Source organism: Palaemon carinicauda, chromosome 2 (genome assembly GCF_036898095.1).
Source record: "Palaemon carinicauda isolate YSFRI2023 chromosome 2, ASM3689809v2, whole genome shotgun sequence".
Taxonomy (NCBI): domain Eukaryota; kingdom Metazoa; phylum Arthropoda; class Malacostraca; order Decapoda; family Palaemonidae; genus Palaemon; species Palaemon carinicauda.
The window spans coordinates 163,688,818-163,694,233 of NC_090726.1; positions in this window are offsets into that span (position 1 = coordinate 163,688,818).

The following is a 5,416-nucleotide window of genomic DNA, read 5'->3' on the forward strand; positions in this document are numbered from 1 at the left end:
TTCGCTGGAATACCGTGGCCACCATGAAACTGAACTTTTTTTCAAATAGGCAAGGCTCTTTTTTTTTTCAATGCTAAGATTAACTTCCAAATATTAGGATGAACACCTGAAACAACATACTGTAGAGCAGAGTGGTAACCTTCTAAATTATTATTGGTGCGAGGTTGATCTTGCAGTTCTCTCACGTAAATTTCATATAGGCACAGGAAAAAGTAGTGCTATTCGCCTTCGTCGATTACCTCTACCCCCTTCGCACCCAATATAACATAGGTCAAAATAGGAAACGAGTTCTTCAGTTAAGTACTCGTCGTCTGCAAGCTCGTCCAAACCATCTACCATATCATTCATTGGAAGTAGTGACAGGGCAGTAAATCGCCCAACTTGGACACTGAATTCAGCATCTCTGTGATATCTTTCTTTAAAGCCCAAATCCATAAACTTGCGATAAATACTTTGCGATAAATGGAAAAGGCATGGTGATATAGATACATTTGGGAAATGATTACGTGTACAGTTCATATGCGCTTTTTTAAAGTCCATCATCTATTCCTGGGCTTTGAAATTAGGACATAATTCCAAAATTGTTTGCAAAAAGTCTGTTATATGTTTCTTCTTTCTTATCTGGCATGAGGGTAAATTACCTTGGTACACTGAAGTTATGAATCTGAATATGTAAAGTAAATAACTAGAAATATATTTTCGCCACACACTTAAACGTTCCGTCCCCAGCTAAGTGTGTTGCATGCATCAAATCATATATATATATATATATATATATATATATATATATATATATATATATATATATATATATATATATATGTGTGTGTGTGTGTGTGTGTGTGTGTGTGTTAGATTAAAGTGAATTCATTATAATCTTATTTTAAGTTGTTAATACTTGTCCGACCTTTTGATCTTGTTTTAGTTTTAAGTTTATTAATAAGCTAGCGCCGTTTTTCGTATATTTAAGATTTTTCTTAGTTTGATTTGCTTTGTTTATCACCTTCTCCCCTGGTATTGGTGAACCACAAAAGTGCCTTATTAACGATCGTTGTTTTTCTCTCCTATGAGCTGTGTTGACACGAGTGGAAGGCTTGATTGTAAGGGTGGTGATACGTGACAGAGTGAGTGTGAGTTCCTCCTCACAGCCTGACGCTTTGTCACTTAATTTTTGATCACTTCTGGAGTTTTGGAATCATGGTTTCTTTATTCCTTCGCTGCCTTGTGTGTGGTCGCTGGTGTTTGTCCCACGCGGCATTAATCAGCCACGCCCCTTCCCTCGTTCGTTTGAAGAATTTCAAATGAGTTGGCCCGTATCTACTGAGAACGGTGCAGTTTGTGGCGTGTGAGATCCGTTGACGTCCCGGATTCTCGGAGGCTACCACCCTTAGTGTTCCCGTGGTATTTTGGATTGCCTGCAGGCATTGTAGCTTGACCCAGTGTACCTGATCATCAGCGTCAGTGAGTTTTTGGAACTCGTGGAGACAAGTAGGGTGGCTTTCTACAGGTATGAGATATTTTTATAGCTATTTACGACGATCGTGGATCGCTGAGTACCTGTAAATGTGCACATCCCTGTTTGCAGTATAGTCCTCTGGACCTTTTATGGCCTGATGAGACAATCCACTAAGCCTCTTGTAGTTATTCCTTTGCATCAATTTGTAAGATTATTTTTGTAATTCATTGTTTATTAACTTGAGTCAAGTTTAGCATTTAAGTTAGTTTGTCTGTGTTAGGTAGGAATAATATTAAGTTTCCAATTTATTTTCTCTTTCTTCCTTCTACCTAACTTAGTTTATTTGGTTAGATTTTTCTGGCCAGTAATTTGAAAGGTACCTGCCTGAGGTGTTACATTTAAAATTTCCTATTTTCTATCTTAGGGTCTAATTTAGATGTAGGTGATCTTTTAAAGATCTTATGGTTGGTTTTCCCTTGATTTGTGCATTCATCTATTTTGGTTATCATCATTACCAACCATTACCTTTTTTGTGTGTGTAAATAGATATTGTAACTTTTGTTGAGGTGTTTGCTCTTTTGTTCCTAAGTTGCTGTGTTACATTTTTACCGACCGCAAATTCTGAGTAGAGACATGAATCCTTGAAATTACGGCCGTAAATAAGGTCCTAACAGTCTGGCGACCGTGACAGGATTTGCGCTCAGGTGTACACAGTAATTGGGACTTTAGAATGCTCCTCAGAGGTGGATATAGTATTTATTTTTGGAAATACCTATCTCTCCTACCACTTTGGATGATTTTGAAGACTTTGAGTTTAGTCCTGCAGAGTTCTTAGGGTCTGCCGACTGTATTAGTCATTTACCAATACTAGGTAAGGAATATCTGGTTAGTTGTGCTAGATGGTTGGGTATTCCGTTCAAAATGACGGATACAAAGAGGAAGTTACTAATAATGGTAAAGAACAGTGTTATGCAAGGTTTGGCTGAGGCTGAAAGGTTAGTTGGGGAAAATATTAGTGATAGGGGTAGTGAAATAGGAAGTGATGATAGGGTAGTTGCAGATGATAATGGTATTAGTGGTGGGGCAGGTTTTTCGTTATTTGATGATCCTCCTCAGACTGGAGTCATTTATGAAGGTCTGTCCAATTTGCTGCCAAGGGGAAATATAACCACAAACCCTTTCTTGACTGAAGAGAATTTAGACCCAGCAGTTCCTACAGTTCCTGTAAATTCTGATTCAATGGAAATTCAGGAATATGACTTAATATGTAAAAGGATAGAGTTATTGAAATTGGAACATGCGGAGAACGAGAGGGTTAGGAGGCATGAGATAGAGATGGTCCACCCTAATTTGGAAATGGCTAGGTTATAGGGGGCTCCTAACCAATTAAGTACCCCACGAGGTAGTCAGCCTGATAGGTTTAATATTGGGGCTGCATTAAAATTGGTCACCTTTTTGATGAAAGAAATGTTCCAGAATTCTTCAAGGCCTTTGAGACGGTGACTGTACGGTTATCTTGGCCACCAGATATATGGACAGTGCTGATTCAGTGTAAATTGGTAGGCAAGGCTATCCGGGTATATAATGCCTTGAAGGAGGGGATAGCCAGGGATTATCACAAGGTAAAAGCACTAATTTTAAAAAACCTATGATTTGGTCCCTGAGGCATACAGGTTAAAGTTTAGGAATTTTAATAAACATCCTTCCTTATCGTATGTAGAATTTCCCAGGTTCAAGGAGGAACAGTTTGACGACTGGTTGAAAAATCGTCAAGTTTTTACTTTTTCTTCCTTGAGAGAACTCATGCTTTTGCAGGAGTTTAAGAAATCTTGCTCCAAAGAACTAAGAATTTATTTGGAAGAAGTAAAGGTCACTAATTTAGGTAAGCCAGCTCAAGTGGCTGACGAATTTGTCTTGACCCATAGAACAGATTCAGGCAATTTTGCCAGCAAGGATATAGGTAATACTGTAGTAGAGTCAGCGAATTTTCATAAAGGAATAAGAGGTGATAATAATAAGCCTAAGAATTCTGAAGTTCAGAATAATTTCCCTGCTAATAAGAATGGAAAATTTATGAGTAAACCTGGTACTCATGTATTTTCCAATGGAGGTAGTTCTGGAAAGAGAAATATCAATATGAAGACTTGTTTCTGGTGTAATGAACCCGGTCATTTCCAAGCTCAGTGTCACGCCAGAACAAAATATTTTCAAAGAAATAATCCTTTGGCTTTAATGCCAAGTGCATCTCCTGACGTAAAATTACCCATAAATTGTAGTGGTAGTGGTGGTAATTGTACACCCGGAGATGGAGATAATAACCAACAATAATTACTAAAATATGACAAATACAAATGGCCTGGTAAAGTAATATATAATTCTGTCAGTACTGATGTTAAGTTTTTGAAAGATACAGGGTCTGCTCGGTCGTTAGTGCTGGAAAGCAGTTTGAAAGGTTTGGTGAAGTATTCAGGGAACTTTATTGTTCTGGGAGGTTTCCCGAACACAATAGTTTCGGCCCCTTTCAGCAGAGGTAATGTTCTCATTCCCTGGGTATTATGGAAAGATCGAGTTAGCCGTTGTCTAGAGTCTTCCTATAGCTGGTATTGATGGTATATTAGGAAAGGATATGGTTAATGGTGATGGCCAGGAATTATTTCCAATATTGTCAATCAATAAGTGTCCAGTGGCGGTTACCACTAGAGCTGCAACAAGAGCTGCAGACTTATTAAATAATGATGAAGAGTTAAATTTGAGAAGCTTAGAGGTAGACGTAGATGTAGGAAGACCATGGTCAGTAGTAAGTATTATAGTAAGTAGTGATAATGTAATTCCTGATTGGGATCGAGCAGCTTGTACTAAAGCCCAGAAAAGAGAGTTTAATTTTAATTTTGGTGATACTTCTGACTTGACAAAGCCATGATTCTGGGTAAAAAGGAGCATATTATATAGGGTGAGTCGTCCCCTGGTTGCTAATAATCCCCAAATGCCCTGTATTGAGTAAATACTGGTGCCTTCTCAATTTCAGACACAAATATTAAATCTATCTCATGATGATTCATTCTATGGTCATTTTGGTGTCTGAAAGACGTTCCGTAGGTTGGCTAAATGTTTTGGTGACCAGGAATGATATCTTCAGTAAAACAATATGTGAAAGAATGTCCAGTGTGCCAAGTGGTAGGTAAACCTAATCAGACAATTGTAAAAGTACCTTTATATCCCATACGAGCTATTGGCGATCCATTTATTGAGCTAGTAGTTGATATAGTAGGCCCTCTGCCTAAAACTAAAACAGGTATTATCTATTTACTGACTCTGATGGATCAGGCATCATGATTTCCCGAAGCTATTCTAATGAAGAAAATCACATCTAAGGCTGTATTTGACTAGTTGGTAATTTTCTTTTCGAGATGTGGAATCCCTCGTAAGATACAAACTGATTGTGGAACTAATTTTACTAGTAAGGAATTTCGAAGTAAGTGTGCAGATCTGGCCATTCTGCACAACACTAGTGTTCCTTACCATCCAGAGAGTCAGGGAGTGGTGGAAAGATTCCATCAAACTCTTGAATCAATTTTAAGGAGATTTTGTTATGAGCATGGAGAGAGATGGGATAAGGGTCTTCCTTCTGCTCTCTTTGCTCTTTGAAGTCATCCAAATTCATCCTTTTGAATTAGTCTTTGGACATAAAATACGGGGCCCATTAGAAATTCTATATGAAGTTTTGGAATCTGATCAAATAAAGGAGACGAATGTGGGTGAATTTGTTGATAACCTAAGAGGAAAACTTTCTAGCGCCTGGAAGTTTGCTAGAGAAAATTGGGCTAGCTCTCAGGTTACTATGAAGATTATCTATGACAAGAACACTTGAGTATGGTCGTTTGAGCCTGGGGAATTAGTTTTGGTGTAGGGTACTTATTCGGATAACTTCCTTGAACCAAGGTATAAGTGGCCTTGGAAGGT